Consider the following 20,445-nt stretch of genomic DNA (forward strand, 5'->3'; position numbering starts at 1 on the left):
TCCTAAGACAGCTTTGTTGGTTAGTTTCCCTTAGTTTAGCACAATGCCCAGTAAAGAGTTGTTTTTTACTTCATTTTTGAGGAGGATCATTGACATCATGAGGTGATGTCTTGGCTGGAACATGAGTTGGATTTAAATGAGGAAGTTACACAAAGTCATCACCATATTCTCTTGTCCAAAGTCATTAAACTCTAGTGACAGGATAAAAGTAAGGATGACTGGTGATAACCCAGGATGCAGTAGGTGACCTTGGCATCTTTGATGTCTCCCCAACTGCTAAGGGCTCCCTAGTATCTGCTCCAGCTGCCTTCATGGCCAATTGGAACAAATTGTTTTCTTCAGCCCATTCTGCCTAAGGGGAAGTCTTCACACACTTGGGCTATTCATCCCCCAAATCATTGATAGGTTTGAAGTCTGTCATTACCCTCAACCTGGTTTAGCCCATTTTCTGTGATGCATTTCCCTAAGTGTGGCTACTGCTCATGCTCCAGCTTCTTGGGGCTACAAATGAGAGTTAAATGAAAAGTGGATGAAGAATCCTGAAAAGGATTTGGCAAATCCTCACACAAGAGGTGCTAATCCTCCCTAAATACTTTATACACACCCTGGAAAATAGTAGGCACTTAATAAAATGAATATTGATTTATTTGTCTTTGTTATTAGAGAGAATTCAATTAGGGATGGAGAGGAGAATAACTGGAAATAACTTGGATGTAAAGAACAAAAGACATTAATAAAACATTTTTAAAAAGGTGAGGGAGAGGCTGAGGGACAAAAATAAGACACATTCAAATTCTTGGGCATTTTCTAATTGACCATAAAAGCAGGAAAATTCAGTGAAGGGTCAATTTCCCTAAATTCCCTGTCTAGTGATTGCTGACTCCTATAGAATCTATTTCAAATAAAGTACCTTCCCAAGTAAACAGAATCTGAAAAACAAAATGGAAAAGTAACCTTAATAATTATTTGTCCAATATCCATGTGATGATGGGTGTATATCTATGTTGTATATATCTATACATAGGATGTAAGATTGGTGGCATATTAGATTATTCTTCAGGACATCCCCTGAAGGCCTGAATTCAAATTCTGCCTCAAATTATCACTGTGATACCAAGCAAGTAACTTAAACTTTTGAAGGTTTTCTCACTTTTAGAATGAGAGTAATAATAACTGCCTCATGGGATTGATAATTGATAAATAAAAATATTAGCTATTAAAATTATTTATTGTTAAGCAACAGGGTAGGCAGTATCTTATATAGAATATTTAAGGAGATATCAGATATCTGAAATTTCATTATTAGATATCCATTTTTTCTCTTTTTAAAAAAGTAGAGAGCCTTCATGGTATCTCCCTAAACTATTATCAATAATTAGGACTTTTGTATTTGTATCCCTAGCATTTAGCACAAATCAGGCACTTGATAAATGCTTATTGACTTTTAAGGCATCAGTGTAGAATTTTTGCATCAGACCGTTTTCCTCTGTTACTATTAGATTAGATCACAGTGGAGACGAAGAAGAGAAAAGAAGAGTTTTGAAAGCATGAGACATTCCCTAGGTAGTGCCCCATGGACAATCAGGAACTTTTGTCCAGTCAAATGTACCTGGAGCATTTGAGTTTGCTCTGGAGCAGCCTGAAGTCCTGAAAGAGAAGAGGAGGGACACAATCAGGGGAGATAAGAAGGTATCAAGGGCAAGCTTCTCTGACTTTTTGAGTTTTGACTTTCTGGTTTTGCTTAGCATCTGATACAGAAAAGACAGTGTTAATTGTAAACAACTAAAAGGCCCTAGAGTTTTGATCAACATCTCAAAAAGAGTTCTACTTCCTTAATAATTATTTTGACAATTATTTAGATAATTGAATAAAGAATTCCCCTCACTGGAATTTTGTAAATAGGATGGGCCAAACAGCCAATACCTCTGGAAATTAGGCAAGTAAGTTAGCACCTCTACTCTTGGCACCAGAGGGATAGAATGATGTGCATTTAAATATTAAGAATCATGACCTATATAAGAGCAACTTTTTTTAATAGTGAAGCATGACTCAGGAATACAAACCTTAAACAAAGAAAGGAAAAGTGACTGCAAATCACTGGGTTAATCAGAAACCTATGCTTGGAAACAAAGGGATGATGTGAAATATTTTTCCCCAGAAGAAGTTGTATAAATATTGGATGCAGAAAGAGCAAGCTTGACATATTTCTGGGATTCCATTATGGTGAAGGTCTCTGTGTGTGTTTGTCTTTCCATGGTTGCCTCAGTCTGAGCCTTGAATGGGTGCTGGGAAATAGCTCTAAACTCTACTTCAAGACAACTTGCTTTTAAATGGCTTAACAGATCTCATGGGGTGTCTGTCAGGAGATAGATGATGTGAGCCAAAGTGCATTTTTCCAGCCAGGCTGGAATCTAGAGTTGTAGCAAAGGGGCAGCTATGCCTATTGAACTCTCCACTCTGGTGAAAGGCCCCGACTGTCACAGGTGAAACAGATTTAGTTCACTTTCTGGAAAGCTTAGTCAGGACAAATACTACTGGCATTCACTTCATTAGGGATAAGCTGGCTTTCTAGCTTGGGATCCCAGATCCAAAGATTTTAATAACCTTGTTATACCTGTCACGGTTTACCCTTTGTGACATAAGGGTGACAAAGTAAAGAAATCTTGAATGAGTTTAAATAAATAATTTTAAATTAAAAAAATAATTTATCTGTTTCCTACCGCCTGGTGAAGAAATCAGAGATTAGTCCTTATTTTAACATCCATTCTAACCTAAAAGGGAAGCCTGAAAGCAAAACTGATTTTTGTTTTCATTGTGGAGACCTGGGCAGATTGTCATCGAAGAAAGTAGGCTTCTAATTACTTGACACATTTATTAGGTATGCTAAGTGTTGTGCAGAGTGTATGCCTTGCTAGAGGCAGGAAGTCTCAACATGTTGCCTTATTGTAGCTAGGAAGATCTGCCCAATCTCTCATTACCCTTCCCCAGGTGGTAGAAAGAGGGAAATCATTTGTACTATCCTACTTCTTCCCTCCCCCCACCCCATATCCAGAGGACACTGCTGTTTTCTATTATCATAGCTCAAGCCTAAGGGGTACCAAGGAAATGCCTTAATGTCAAAGTGATGTATTGGAAAAAATTAGGTTTATTATGTTTTATTTTTAAATATGCACAAAATTAGAGATACATGGGGATTTGTTTGGAGAACATTTTGCAAATAAAAATGAGCATCAAGTGTCTCTATGATAGTTCCTGATAATGACTACAATTAGGTTTTGAAATGAGAGAATGAGTCGGAGAAGATGAATGTAAGACCTGATATGGGATTACATTTGCAGCCATCTCCTCATCTTGAATTGTCCTAAATTATTATTCTATGCAGTATTCCAACAGACATTTGTAAAGTTCCAATAGCATACATATTACAATCCCAAATGCTGAGTTAATTTTGAGAGGTACTGTGTGTTATAAAGGAAAGACGTGGATTCAAATCTTCTCTTTGATTGTTACCAGTGCTGAGCCCCAATTTCCTATAGAGTGATAGAATCTATATAGGATCAATTGAGATGCAAGTTACTAAAGCACTTTGTAAATCTTAAAGGGGTATAAAAATATCAGCCATAATTATTTGCAGTTTGGGTAGGAAAGTCTCTGTCCTCATAAGGCTTATTATCTAGCAAGTATTTGCAGAGTCCAATAATATGCCTAAACATTCAAAATCCCTAGGATGGAGTACCATAAATGTCTTATGTGATTTCTAAACATCAAGGTGACTGCTGGGTATTTTTTCTTGGTGCAGAGAGATCTGTTTTTTGTTTTCAAACTTAGACTACTATGGTTCTGATTGACAAATAAATGCCAAGAAGAGGAGCATAATGAAGATAATAGTATTATTGAATAATTTAAAATAATTGGATTATATAGATTTTAGTTTGCTTTTCTTTCTCTCCACTTGGGTCTCCAGTACTCTTCACAAATTCTGTGCTTAATTTTTACATGTAAAGCCATGTAATTCATTCATGTAATTCATTTCTATGAATGCATTCAATTACCCCTATGGCACTATCACAAAATTATAAAAGTACAAAAAATTAGATGGAAGATATTCTAATGTATTTTCTAGCTTTTGTTTATTCAATAAGTATCTTTGTGTAGGCAACATAATTTCTGCTCATGTACCCCTTCTCTCAGTAATATAAAAGGAGCAGTAAATACTGTCCTTATACAAAGAACTAGACTATCTAGTTTTAAGAGATCTCCCTTCTTTTTCTTTTCTTTTTTTTTTCCAAGGCAATTGGGGTTAAGGGACTTGCCCAGAGTCACACATCTAGGAAGTGTTAGATTTCTGAAGTCAGATTTAAACTCAGGTCCTCCTGACACCAGGGCCAGCACTCTATCCACTGTGCAGTCTAGCTAGTTGCCCCTAAAAGATTCTCCCCCCACAAAATTTTCATAGAGTTCTTTGGAAATTCATAATATACATGCCTTTCTTCAATGCTTAAGAGTTCTTCCTTATATTTGTGCTAAGTTCTATGTGCTGTTTATTCAATTCCTTTTTGTTTAATTCTTATTGGATATCTTCATCTTAGAATCCTGGACCTTTGAGACTGGAAAACTTCTAAGAAATTATCTTTTTTTTATCCTCCTTCATTTTACAGAAAAAGAAACCAAGGGCCAGAGATATTAACTATCTATCAGTAGTGGGTCAATGTTGTTAGAATGCAAATTTACTCTTAATTCAAGGAAAATCTCTCTAATAATTATAGATATTCAAAAATGTAAAGTTTTCAAGCAAGATTGGATGACTATTTGTCAAGTGTGTAATTGCAGACATTTTTTTTTATATGAGGTTGTTGAAATCCCATCCAACAGTGAAATTCTGTGATTCTGTATGCATATGATTCTCAAAGTAATCTTTCTAATCTTTCTCCTTTCCCTGCCCCAATCTTTCTTCTAAAGTCGAAATCCATTTCACCAATGACCTGAAGACATCTCCTCCTGGAAAACAAGCTTATCATACCAAAGTCAGAACTGATTATCTGCCTTGATACTTCCATATTTTTGTTGAGGTCATCACCATTTTTATAGTCAACTAGATCCAAAACCAGTCATCCTCAATTCTTCCTGCTCCCATCCCCACACCAAATAGACAAGGTCTTATGGATTATAAAGTTTTATGGATTATCAAATTTTATGGATTCTACCTTTATAAATGCTTTCCATCTGTCCCTTTTTTTAAATCACTGGTATGACTCATCACCCTAGTTCATTCATTCATTACCTTTTGCCCTGAGTATTGCAAAAATTTCTTTATTGGGATCTATGCTTCTACTTTCTTCCCTTTCCAATCTTTACAATATCCTTTATAATATATGGCTGCCAGAATGATCATTCTAAGGAATCACCAATTAATTTCTTGTTCAAAAATCTTCAGTAGCTCCTGGAATCACATATCAGCTCCCCAATCTAGCATCTAAAACTTTTCACAATTTGCTATCATTCTTCCTTTTCAGTCTTATTTCATTCTACTCTCCTTCATATACATTGTAGACAAACTAGGCTACGGCTAATTCTTCCTCAAATTTCACATGCTTTCTTTTGTGTTGATGCAGCTGTACAAGCTGAAAATTATTCTTTATTCATCTCTGAACTAGGCACAGTGATGCACATTTGTAATCCCCACTACTAGAAACCTTGGTGGATCTCTTGGGTTCAGTAGTTCTGAGCAGCAATGTCAAGTTGATTGGGTATCTATGCTAAGTTTTGCTAAATGTTTGGCATTAATAAGGTGATACCTCAGGATCTGGGATCCACCGAATTACTTAAGGAGAGCAAACCAATAAAGTTGAGTAAACAGAGCAGATCAAAACTCCCAACAAATTGGAGTGGAAATGGATCAGTGAAGAGCTTCTTCAACAAGGGGAAATATTATCATATTATATAATTATAGATTGTTTGGTCTTTAAGAATAAGAATATGCAATATTCATTTCTGCATTTTAAAAAAAATTCTTAATCTCAATGAAACATGTTCTACTTCTCACATATACACCCAAATTGTTGGCGTTCTGTTTGCTCAAGTTTCCATGTTTTTATTCTCTATAGTGTTATATCTACTATTAGAATTTAAAGTCTTGAAGGGAAGAATTTTCTTTTTTCTTTTTATACCATCAGCCCATGGCACAGTGCCTTGCATATAATGTATACTTAATAAACATTTAAGTTCGATAATAATAATTGATATTTATGTAATGCTGTTATTTATGAAGCATGTTACATTGATAATTTAATTTTTAATGTTATATTATTGATACTTGTGATTATTCATTTTGAATATATTCCTTCCTTTTTTTCTGCTCAGATAAATACTGAGCAGAATAACTATATTCTGCTATATATAGTTGTATATATATTTGTATATATATAATATAGCTTATTTTTATAACTATAAAGTTATAACTTTATAACTTTAGCTTATAACTATAGCTTATAACTACAAGCTTATAACTTAGTTATAAGTTATAACTATAGCTTATAACAAAAACTTTAAAGTAGTTTGCATTTTTTATGATGCTCTTTCCATTTATACTGTTATAGTCATATTTTTCCCTGTTTCTGATTATTTCAACTTGTATCAGTTCATAAAAATCTTCCTATGCTTCTCTGAATTCTTCATATTCACTATTTCTAAGAGAATAGTAATAGCCTTTTACAATCAGACATCACAATGTATTGAACCATTAATCAGTCAGTGCTTTGTGTCCAATTCTTTGCTACCACGAAATGTTCTACAAGTGATATTTTGCCATGTATGGGGGTCTTTATTTCTATTTTGACCTTGTTTGGGGATTTGGGATCACTGGTTTAAAGGGTTTTTGACATGTTTGCCACCTTAGGATCATAATTGCAAATTGTTTTCCAGTATGGTTACATCATTTTAGAAATATGCTCATAGGGTATTAGTATATCTGTCTTTCTAATTTGCCATTTATGTAAATTTAATGAATATGAAGTAAAAAGTAGCTTTTTTTTGTTTTAAGTTGTTTTGTTTTGAATTCCTGATTTGAATCAGTTTTCCTTATGATTATTAATTGTTTGCAATTCTTTTGAGCACTATTTGCTTAGATCCCTCTACCATGTATTCTTTGGGGAACAGCTCTTATATGCTTGTATTAGTTTTATATGTTTGTGTTATTTCTCTGTATTCCTTGGAATTCAGACTCTTATCACAGATATTTAACACAAATTGTACTATCATTTGACAGTTCTTTTTCTTGCATTGCTTGTGCAAATGCTTTAAGATAACAAACTCTTTATTAAGAACCTACTATGTGCCAAGCACTGTACTAAGCATTTGAGAAACTTTCTCATTTGATACAACAACCCTTAAAAGCAAGTGCTATATTATCCTTCTTATATATGAGACAACAACAGAGATATAAGGATAATATAGCAATGTTTTGCCCATCTGAGCCTGGATTTAAACTCAACTCTTTTGATTCTATTTACTACATCACCTACCTGCCTCTAATGACAATCATCTCTATCTTTACTTTGGATAGAGTGTGTAACCCAACTATTGCTGTTTAAGGTCCCTGATCATATTCTCTTCTAATTTTTTAATGGTGTGACATTTTATATTCTGGTCCCATATCCATTCTGAGCTGATTATGCCACATGATATATAATGTTGGTCTAAATCTAACTTTTGGCACACTTCCTTCCAGTTTTCTTTAGTTGTTAAATAGTGAGGCATTCTCTAAATAGTTTATGTTCTCAATTTTATCAAAGATTGAATTATTCAGTAGGTTTAGATTCTTGTTTAGCCAATCTGACTGCTATCTATTTTTTCTATTTTTGAATGTGCAGCAAATAATTTTAATGATCATTGCTTTATATAATAAAATGATATTCCTCCTTTATTTCTACCTTTTTAAATCATTATTCCTCTCAATATTTTAGGCTTTTGTTCCACCAAATTAACTTTGTTATTATTTTGTCTAGCTCTGTAAAATACTCCCATGGTAGTTTGTTTGGTATAGTATTCGATCTGTAAATTAATTTAGCTAGTATAGTTTTTTTATCATATTGATGTGGCCAATATAATGAATGATGAATACCTCTCTAATTATTTAAGTTGTTCTTTATTTCTTTAAAGAGTATTTTGTAATTCTAATGGTTTAATTATTATACTTAGGTACATTGTCTCCCAGATATTTTTTGTATTTTGTAGTTGCTTTGAATGGGATTTCTCAATCTATTATTTTTTGTGATTGCTTCAAAGAAATGTTGTTGATTTCTGTGGTTTGATTTTGTATCTTGGTACTTTATTGAAGCTATTATCTCAATTAGTGTCTTTACTAATTCTCTGGAATTTTATTGTGTCATTTGCAAATAGGGACGATTTTCCTTCTCTTTTTCTTGTTTTTCCTTTGAGGACTGCATTCACTGAACCCCAGAAATTTGGCATGTTTTCTAATTGTTATCATTATCACTAAGTAGAGTAATGACTAGGACACTGGAATCAGGAAGACCCACATTCAAATTCTAGCTCAGACATTATGTGACCTGAGCAAGACTCTCCCCATCCACAGTTTTTCTAATCTGTAAAAATGGGGGTAATAATAGCATATACTTCTCACTATTGTTATAAGGATCAAATGAGACAACACATGTAAAGTGCTTTACAAACTTTGTAATGCAATTTAAATGCTTGCAGTTGTTATAAATATTATGATTATTCTCTTTCATGTTGTTTCTATTTGTTCTTTGATCTACTCATTCAGCATGTCATTAAGTTCCTATTAATTTTTTTATTTTTTTATTTCATTCTCTGTATTACTATTTTTATTGTCTTTTGGTCCTATGAAATGTCTACATATCACATTTATTTAAAATTTCTTTGTGCCCTACTAGATGGCCTGTCTTTAAAAAATTATTATCCCCATTTTACAGAGTAGGAAACTGACTTCTAGAACAGTGAAATGACCTGCACAAATTCACTAATAAATTGAAGAGTCAAGATTCAAATATAGGTAGGGTTTTTTTTTAATGTCATATTCATTTCTTTGGATACTACATTATGCCTGCCTTTGATGGATTATGACAGGTATTAATTTTTAACTTCTTTTAAGAATACACTTTCAATAGTCTACAAACAAACAATATCCAGTAAATATGCATGGTGAGAAAAAAACTATACAAATTTTGATTGTATATAAAGCACTATGTAGGTGAAAGAAAAGAAAAATCACATTGCATGTGAACACCAAAAGAGAAAGAAAATACTTAGGTTCTTGTGTACTAACTGTGAAACCTTACTCCTGCAGAGAAATCTCCTGGGGTTGAATAATACATTGTGGTATCCAAGAGAGTAAAACCCAGGAGGTTTAAGAGACCATCAGAACCTCAAGATTCCAGTTCCTCATATATTAGCTAGCACAGAGATTTTTCACTTATAATTCACTGGGTGATTAACCTTGACATTTAAGGGTATTGTAAGAATGAATCAGCTAATCACCTCAGAGTGGTTGCTAGCTTCTCAGTGTTGTTAAAATACAGTCTTTTTATTACCTGGAGTAAGAGTTTCACAGATCATGTAGTTTATGCATAGATTTTTACCCTTCATGCTTCTATATGATGTGACAGGGATATTCATTCAATATTCAAGATAACATGAAATTAGGAAATTTGAATTTTTTCAAATTCGGGAGTCAGATATCTCACGTAAATTGGAGTCAGGGGAAAGAATAGACTTTGGTTTTCATACCTACAAGATCAGGAACAGAAATTTTAAAAATTATTAATATAAAGTTAAGCAGAAGTTACATAGATTGTATTTGAGATCCATAAAACCTTTGACCTATAAAGGACACTGAAAGATGCATTCTGTATCTTTCTGCCAGGGCCATCCCAGAGAAAGATTAGATCATAGAAGGCAGCAGGGAACAGTATAATGAGACTGACTTCAGAGTTTAAGGACCTAGGTTCAAATATTATACCTCATATTAACCTACTTATTTGCAATTGGGAGTCAACTTATCTCCACCCCTTCAGTTTTTTCATCTGTTAGATACGGTATTGTCCTAAAGGACCCCTGAGGTTTCATCTAGATCTTGATCAATGATGGGTTCAACTTCTTTCTTTTACAGAAGAGAAAACTCAGGTCCAATCAATAAGTATTTTTAAGCCCCAATTGTGTATCAGGTTTTGTGCACGGTATTGAGGGCATAAATACAAAAGCAAGACAGATCCTGACTTCAGAATGCTTATGGAAGTGAAGGAGGTTGCTTAGGATCCCACAAGGTAAGAGTAAATGATAGAGGTAGGATTCAAACTCAGGTCCTCTGACTCCAGATATCTATTATCCTATGATTTTCATGGGACAAGATACTATACCCACACTTGGGTAACACCTTCCAGTTTATAAAGTTTACTTATAAACTGGAGGGAGTTAGGAAAGAGAAAAGGAGGTTGTTCCAGAGATATATGTTATTTTGGCTAAATGTGTTCCCTATGCTTATTCCTTATGACTTGGTGTGTAGAATGTTTTCCATTTTTATGGTGGACATTATTTTTATTGTTACTGTTTTTACTTTGTCATTTCAGTAAATATCTTTGCATTGAGCTAATTGTGTTCTCTCCCTACCATTGGTAGGGACTTGTGAGTTACACTTATTAATAGTGCAACTCAGTACACTCTGTACAAACTCAGAATACTTTAAATTAAGATAGTTATTTATACTTTCTAAACCCAGAGAACTGGGTATGTGTACTATGCTCAAGTGCCCAGAGGTGGTGCTACAGTTGAATAAGCATCTTGTTCTCTTACTAGGGTTTAAGTTACATGAAGGCAGGGACCATATCTTATCCAAATCCTGTGTTGCCATCAGAACTAACAAAAGGAATGTTCTTCATACTAGAATGTAGCAACTGTTTGTGAAATTGGATGAAATAGAAGTGAGTTTTATTGAACTGAATCCAAGCAGCTAAAGGAAGGAAATTTCTCTGGCTCCCAGTAGATAAAGAACTCCTAAAAGGTAATGATTCACAGTTATAGATATTTTTAAAGGCATTTTCCTCACAATGTTCCTGTAAGCAAGCAGACATAAGTAGGCATTTTTGCTTCAGGGGTAAGCACCACAAAATGAATTCAAGATCTGACATTTTAAATAAGGTATGAGTGGGCTACTCACAAGCTGAAAGTATTGTATCTCATTATCTCTATTACTTTCCCTTTATATTCTTTAATTTTTTCAAATGAATTGGAAAAACTCAATTCATTAGGAAAACCTGATATTTTCCCCAACATAATAACCATACTGCACAATAATATTGGATAAGTACGTTAGAAAGATATAAGAAAAACTATTAAGAGAAGTACAAGGTCCAAGTACCAATATCATCAAAAAGGGAATATTGGATAATAGTCATAGGACCTTAAGGGTCATCAAGTTCGTTTCTTTTATCCCCTTTCCCCCTCCCCCTATTTAACAGTTGTAGAAACTGAGGCTAAAAAAGGTTTAAATGATTTCTTCAGAGTCACACAGAGGGTGTCTGAGTGAAGTTTCAAAATAAAGTCTTCCTGATTCTAAGTGCAGCATTGTAAAGCTTCATGAAGAAGGTAGCATTTGAGTTGGGCTTTAAAAGATAGGTATGATATATATATATATATATATATATATATATATATATTTACCATATTTAACATATATTGGATTACTTGCCATCTAGGGAAGGGGGGAAAATTGAAACACAAGGTTTTGCAAAGATCAATGTTGAAAAATTATCCTTGCATGTTTTGAAAATAAAAAGCTTCAAGAAAAAAAAAAGAATTGATAGTTGTATAAAACCAAGATCCTTAATGAAATATTTTAAAGGCTTAAAGTCTTTCACTAGTCAATTACAATAAAAGTTGAAATAATACAAAAGTAAATAAAAGATGGGTATGAATTCAAGAAGCTAAAATTGAGGAATCCCTTTTCAGTTCTAAGTCTACAGTATGATGCATACATGCACAAACTATAACAAAAGCAGAGACATAGAGGTGGGAGAGTGAAAGGCACGTATGGAAGAATATTCCAAAAGTATAAAATTCAGCAAGGACAATAATATGACATAATTTTGGAAAGATAGAGCAGTGCCAGATTTTATATGCCTTTGAAAGACACTTATAGGAAAGTTTTTATGAATGAATAGGCCAATGCACTGATAAGCCTTTTCTTCTCCAAGGTGCAATTCAGCTTTCATTCTCTAATTAGCAGGATTTTTTTCTCCAAATAAATTTCAGCAGGATGTCTTATTTTTCTTTCTGGGTATGGACATGAGTCAGGGTCTTCACTCTGCCAGAATGGGAATAAGAAATTACTTTATGATGACACTCTTGTGATAAAATTTCATTCCCTTTAATTCATTACATTAAGTGATTGAGCAAAGACAAGTACTAAAGATAGCTGACAAATCTTTGAGATTCATTATGGATATTTGGCCTCTGACTATTATTTAAAGAAATCATTGACAAGGCCTGTCTCTTTTCCAAACACAAATCCAAGACTATAATGAAATCCAAGAAGCTTGAAGATAATAACTTCTACTGAGTTGTATGTTGCCATCCTCAAAGAAGGATGTAGGAGACAGAATAATATTTGGAAAAGAAGATAATTTCAAAGGAAGTAGAATTGAGTAGCTGACTAACAACCATTTCATTTAAGTGAGTTAAAGACTGCAGAAAGACACTGATTTATCTTCACCAGTGTCTTATTTCACTCCACTGAGTGTTTATGCAATGCCTAATATACTGAAGTACTCTACAAAAGCTATCAGGTTGGCTAACAAAAGTAGGCTGGAAGAAGTCTATTTCTCATGAGAAAGTGGAGCCAGATTACTTGTTGCAGGGAAAATAGGTTGGAGAGGTGAAGGTAAGGAAAATAGAGAGAGAAAAGAGATAATGGAAAAATTATCTATTATCTATAATAGGCATATTACACATATGTGTACTAGAATGACACACATGTAGCTCTAAAGTGCTATATAAATGTTAGCTATTACTATTATTATAGAGCAGCTAGATGGTACAGTAGAGTGCTGGGCCTGGCATCAGAAAGAATCATTTGCCTGAGTTCAAATGCAACCTCTGACACTATGTGACCCATGGAAAATCACTTAACTTTGTTTGTTTTAGTTTCCTCATAAAGAAATAACAAACAACTCTGGTATCTTTATCAAGAAAACCCCAAATGGGGTGATGAAAAATCAGATATGACTGAACAACACTTTTTATTTAATAATTCTTGTCTATTGACTAGGATTTGACATTACCTATTACCAACTTTCAGAGAAGGAACAGAAAGAATCTTTTTATTAAATGATATTTTTCCATTAACTATGTACTTCATGTTTTCCATTTCTGCAACTTCAAGGTCCATCTTCCCCTAGTCTTATCTCCATATTTATTGTCTATAGAGCTATATTATTATCATCGTTATTTTTGAGCTAACGTTCATTTTAAAATCTCTTTAATATTATTACGTGCATGGAGGTAGAGAAGTGGTAATTCTAATAGGCAAATAATAAATAATGAACAAATAATAAAATAAATAAAATATTTCCCTTTTTTTTTGTATTCCACAAAAAGTAATGATTTGTCAAGAAGACCCTAGAACAACAGTCTATAAAAAGACAGACATAGTAATGTATTGTGGGTAGAAACATGATTTGCTCCAACCAATGTGAATATTCATCAGAAATTCTGCAAGAAAAGTGAGTATAAGTTTCCACACATGTTTGCTTTTGCTATATATATATTGGACATATAGACCAAGGAAGTCAAAAACAGAAACAAAGGTCCACTATATACCAAAATAATTAATAGCTACACTCTTTGTGTTAGCAATCTATTAATCAATAATCATTTGTTAGCAAAGAATAATAATAGTAACAACTGAAGATCGAGTTATTGTTCATTAATTGGGAAATGACTGAAAAATCTGTATAATGGAATAAAAAATATAAATTTAATGGAACATTTTTGGTAAACTAAGAAATGATAACTATAAAGAATCCATAGACAAATACTGGGTTTGAATTCAGGAAGATGTGGGTTCAAATCCTCAGACAATTAATAGCTGTTTGATTCTGGAGCAAATTACTTAAGTTCACTTTAGTTTTTTCAGATCTAAAAATGGGGGATAGTCATAGCACTTATCTTGCAGGATTGTTGTGAGGATCAAATAAGACAATATTTATAAAAAGTGTTTAATAATATGTCTGACACATAGTAAGCACCATATAAATGTTTATTTTTCTTCCTTCTTCCCACCCCTCCTCACTATTTTTTGTAGCTACAATGTTTTTAATGTCTCACTGTAGCAAGAGCCCCTCTTTAATATGAAAATTCTCCTGGCTATGTTATCTAGCCATACTGTTCTATTTTGTCTTTCTCACACATTCTCTACCTTCCATCTCTATAACTTCACACTTTCCTGTACCTTACACCCAGAATGCTTTCCTTTACATTTGCTTCTTAAAAGCCTTGCCTTTTTCTGGAGTTAGCTTAATGCCACTTTCTACAAGAAACTTCAGCTTCTAGTGTTTTCCCCTCTAAGATTACCTTCAATGTATTCTGTATATATTTTGTATTTAACTAGTTATTTACATGTGTTTCTCCTCATAAGAATCTAGGAACTATTTTTGTTTCTCCAATATTTGTTACAGCATCTGGTACATAATAAGTACTTAATAAATGCTTGTTGATTGGTGGATTGTTGGTTGGTGGATATGAAACATAGACCTCACAAAGAATTTAAAAGAAATGGAGACAATGGAAAATCGAGTATCTACATAAGCTACAACAAGAACATGCACTAGAAATGGCAGAAAAATATCATCAAGAATGTGTCTGGCCAGAAGAGAAAATCTGGCTGATCATATTTGTAAGACCAGGAGACATCCCAATTAGTACACTGGGACTACCAAAGTATTAAAATAAAAAGCAGAGTAATGCCATCTGTGCTTTATAGAGGGATAATGAAAAAGAGTTACATAGGACCAATACAGTTAAGATAGTTGCTATCTATCTGTGAGACCACAAACAAGTCACTTAATTTCTCTGGTCATCAGTTTTCCCATTTAATATAATTATCCCTTCCAATTATATATCCCCTCTCCCAATCAGCACTACAATCACTTAAATGGTATGAAAGAACTCGTATAAATTAGAGAGGGATTTGAAAAACTTGTTTATCTTTCATATTGTCTATAGAGCCAAAAATGGTGTATATGGTTCAATGAAAAAAGTGCTATCTCTATAGCCAGAGGCCAACACTTAAATCCCACTAATGGTTTACTACCTTTGTGTCATTTGGCAAGACACTTAATCTCTCTTGGTTTCTGTTAATTCATGTGTAAAAAGGGGAAAGAGAGGAGTTGGAATTGACTCATTGGCCTTAGAAGTCTCTTTCAGCACTAGATGTTTAATTAAAAGACATACGGGTGCTTTTATCTACTTTGGCAGAGGAAGTCTACCTGTCAATGAGATCAGATTCATTTTTATATCCAAGAATATCTGTATAGAACTTCAGAGAATCTGTAAATCAGAAATTCTTTATACCCAGAGGACATACCCAAAAGATTGATTCTCAGATTTCTATTTCCCCTTTGCTCATAAACTTGACATATAAAACTATGTAATTAAAAAAGTTTGTATCCCTGTATTTCTTTCAGGTTTTATTTTCCCTCCTTTAATAAGAGAATATTTCTAATTTATCTCCTTAATTCTTCAAGATCTGTTTTTCCAGCAAGATGGATACTCCTTCTATAGGCTCACCTACAACTTGATATGAGGTCAAAAAATGAGTTTGTACTACAGAAGTGTGGAACTCCTTATATGATAGTAGCCTATCCTCAAATCTGTACTCCAAAGCTTCCCAACATGGAAAATAATACACTAAATTTCCTGAAGTTTTTCCTAATATTAAAAATCTATATCCATTCTTACCAATAAGTGAACTGTGGGTCAATTCTATTATTTCTATAATGTTGACTTCTTGAGAAAACAAATTGTCAATTCATTTTGTCTGCTGAGTATATCTATTTTTTTTTTAGTGTTCTTGTGCAGAAGGGAATTGATTTATAGTTTCACTATTTTATAAAAGAAAGCATTTCTGCCATCAGTTTCAATCTTTTCTGAAATGTGCCTGTGTCTTCCCACACTTTCCATGAGATTTTCTTTCCTGAGGAGAAAAAAAAAAATGCTGTTGTTCAGACAACATTTCTTAGATGTTTTACACTTAGAGTTTGATTTCAGGATATTTATGGAAATAATACTCCAGTTTCAGACTGTGGGAGGAGAATTGATTTGGCCAATCAGGAGGTAGTTTTTCTGAATTATTTGCATCTAGAAACCTACTTTCAGAGCAATGCTATCACATTTGTGAAATATATCCTTTGGGGGATGCCTCAGCTTTGGTTAAGATTTCCTTTTACCCATTAGGTGCAAGTGCTCTTTGGAGGAGAAATGTTTCATGTGTACAAACAGGACGCACATGGGCAGATATGTCAGGAGGTTGTAAAATATTACCCATCATGTGAATGCACCTGAGCTAGACAAGCAATGACACTGAATCATTCATGGTGTTGTATCACTTTGCTCATTAATACACTGATTTATAGGCTTTTTTCTTCCCTTTTTGTGTGTGACTTCATATTAGTACATACAAAAGGCTGAACATATATGAGAGTGCTTTTAAAGCAAAATACAATTTCCAAAGATAACTCTTTAAAACTGGAAAACCACAACTCATGCAAAAAAAAAAAATAGAAAGTGTTTGAATTTTGGCTATTTTTTCTTTCCAGATTCTCAAACTGAAGAGTTTTTCTCTTCATATTGGTCACAACATTTTACAATATTTTTTTGATACAGGAAAAAGTTAATAAGTTTCATATTTTGTATTTCACAATCCTATCTGATCATCTTCAACAGTACCAGATGTTGGCTAACAGAATGCAATCAGACTTACAGTTTAAAATAGCTTATATTAAAGGATTCATTCTAGTGCTCTAAAAATGTTTGGACTTGATGACTGACTTAAGAAACAACGACTATACACTCTGCTTACTCTAGATCTGTGCATTCTACAAGCTATGCGGACTAGCTCAAGCCATATAACTAACACCTGAAAAACAGATATTATTACTGATATTCATGTTGAAATTATATTTTTTAAGGAAAAAAAGACTTGAATACAGGTTTAATCTCTGCTACTCTTGTCTAGACTGCTGAGTGTAATATTTTCAGTGTTCAGATTTAGAAAAGTCTCTAATGCTTCCAGAAGAATATATTTCTATGTGTAAAACACAGAAACAAAACAAAACAAAGCCTATTGTTCTCCTTCTAGGTGTAAACAGATTTTGGAATAAACCCTGTGTGAGTGTGTCTACCCATAGACATAGGGAATTTTCTATAGTGGTTAGAACTATTTCTTTTTGAGAAGTTTGGAAGAATATAATTATGGCAATGGGGATTTTGGTATATAGGAAAGAGAAGATTAGTGTATCTCCTTTGCTGGATCTCTTTAAGAATGGGCTAGACATTCATTTACTCTTTAAAACGGTTTAAACTTAAACATTCCTATTTTTAGTCATTTGGATTTAATTATGAATCTTTTCAACAAATTTAGGTAGCTTGTTTCTAACTCTGATATGATCATTTAAAGCTACATGCAGATTAGGTTACAGTTAAGTTAGGTAGGTAGGGATAGGCTATTAGAAAATACTTTCCCATCAGAAATTTGTTTTTGTTGTTGTTGTTCTTTACCATTAAAGCTCCCAATTTGGAAGTTTAAGATGGCCTCCAATTGTGCCTTTGTCATTAGTGTCATTAGTAAGAAATATATTTTTCCATCTGCTTTTTGTAAGGAAGCACTGACTAGCTCTGTCACTTGCTACCTTTGTGAGCTTGGACAAATCAGTTTACTTTTCAGGGCCTTAATTTCCTCATTTGTAAAGTGATAGGATTGTACTAGACTATCTCTAAGGTCTCTTCTTGCTTTGCATCTACATTATTATGATCTCTCTAGATCTCATTTTCCTCATTTGTTAAAGGAAGTGGTTGGACTGTGATCTCTCAGGGATCTTCTAAATATAAAATCTCATGGTCTTTTCTCTGTTTGGCTCCATTATACATTTTGTGACCATTAAACTGAGGGACAATAAAATGATTCTTCTATGACTTAGCTTAAGGACCACTAGAAGTTCTTTTCATTCACTGGGTAGTTATTTGCTGATATTTACAGAAAATATTCGCTAATCGAGACCCAAAGTCTTCACTAGTCTCCAGTCTCCAATTCACTTTCAAATCAAAATCAAACATTAAATTGGCACTACCACAGTACATTCTGAAGCCTAAGGATTCAACAAAACAAAGAGAAAGAGAGAAGTGAGGAGAGGAGAGAGATGCAAAGAGAGATGGAAGGAAGAAGGGGAGCGGGGGAAGGAGGAAGAGACGCAGGGAGAGAGAGGAAAAAAAGGGAGGGAGGCAGAGAGAGAGAAATTTGTCAAACAATTAAAAATTTTTAAACGCCTACTTTGGGCAAGATATTATGTTAAGTGTTGGGTAGATAAATACAAAATATAAAACTAATTCTAGACTCAGGGAGCTTATATTCCATGGGGGATGAGTAGGTACTACCTTTATACAAGTAAATGTAAAAACTATGCAAAGTAATGCAAACTAAACTAATGAGGAAAAGAATGCCCTATTGATTGTGGATTGGCAAAAAGTATAATAAATATTACTTCATCTTAAGAAATTGTGAATAGGGGGACAGAGCCAAGATGGCAGAGAAGACACACGTGGCATTCTAAGCTCCTCTCCTTCCCTCACAACTAATTACTAAATTCAGCCTCAAAAATAGTGTTTGACTGGTAAAATCTACAAATACTGGAAGTACAACAATTTACCAGCAGAAGATAATCTGGAAGATCACCAGAAAAGATTTGTCCTGATTGGCAAGAGCAGTGCAAGCAGGGAAATAGAACCAGAGCTTAGTATACTGAGTGGACTGGGGGAGGGGATGGGGAGGTAGAGCGAGAGGGGGGAAGTCTCTGTGACTGGAAAAATTCTGGAGAGCAATTTGGAACTATGCTCAAAAATTTTTCAAACTGTGCATACCCTTTGATCCAGCAGTGTTACTAGTGGGCTTAAATCCAAAAGAGATCTTAAAGAAGGGAAAGGATCTGTATGTGCAAGAATGTTTGTGGCAGCCCTGTTTGTAGTGGCCAGAAACTGGAAACTGAGTGGATGCTCATCAATTGGAGAATGGCTGAATAAATTGTGGTATATGAATATTATGGAATATTATTGTTCTGTAAGAAAAGACCAGCAGGATGATTTCAGAAAGGCCTGGAGAGACTTACATGAACTGATGCTGAGTGAAACAAGCAGGACCAGGAGATCATTATATACTTCAACAACAATATCATATGATGATCAATTCTGATGGACGTGGCTCTCATCAACAATGAGATGAACCAAATCAGTTTCAATATTGCAGTAGTGAATAGAACCAGCTACACCCGGCAAAAGAACTCTGGGAGATGAGTGTGAACCACTATATAGAATTCCCAATCCCTCTATTTTTGTCCATCTGCAGTTTTGATTTCCTTAACAGGTTAATTGTACATTATTTCAAAGTCCAATTCTTATTGTGCAGCAAAATAACTGTACGGACATATATACATATATTATATTTAACAGATACTTTAACATATTTAATATGTATTGGTCTATCTGCCATCTGGGGAAGGGGGCGAGGGGAAGGAGGGGAAAAATTGAAACAAAAGGTTTTGTAATTGTCAATATTGAAAAATTACCCATGCATATATCTTGTAAATAAAAAGGTATAATAAAAAAATAAAATATATAAAATCAAAAATAAAATAAAATTGTGTATGCTGAAAAAAAGAAATTGTGAATGTAAAAAATTCAGAGAAAAGTCAGAGAAATATGGCAAAAATTATATAAATGATACAAAGTAAATTTAACTAACTGTATAAACATGTATACATATATTGTATTTAACATATATTTTAACATATTTAACATGTATTGATCAACCTGCCATCTTGGGGAGGAGGGTAGGGGGAAGGAAGGGAAAAATTGGAACAAAAGATTTTGCAATTATCACTGCTGAAAAATTACTTATGCACATATCTTATAAATAAAAATCTATAATAATAAAAAAATAAAAAAACAAAGTAAATTTAGCAAAATCAGGGGAAATATAGATCTATCTATCTATCTATACACACACATACCTAAATATTGATTACAACACCATAGCTTAAAAGAATAAAAATAGTTTTAATTCAAAACTGAATGCTATATAATTATAAATTTTATATCTGGCCCCAAAGAAAAGAGGGAAATGTATCTCCTTTCTTTCTTTGC

The sequence above is a fragment of the Sarcophilus harrisii genome, chromosome 1, assembly GCF_902635505.1.
Source record: "Sarcophilus harrisii chromosome 1, mSarHar1.11, whole genome shotgun sequence".
Classification (NCBI taxonomy): Eukaryota; Metazoa; Chordata; class Mammalia; order Dasyuromorphia; family Dasyuridae; genus Sarcophilus; species Sarcophilus harrisii.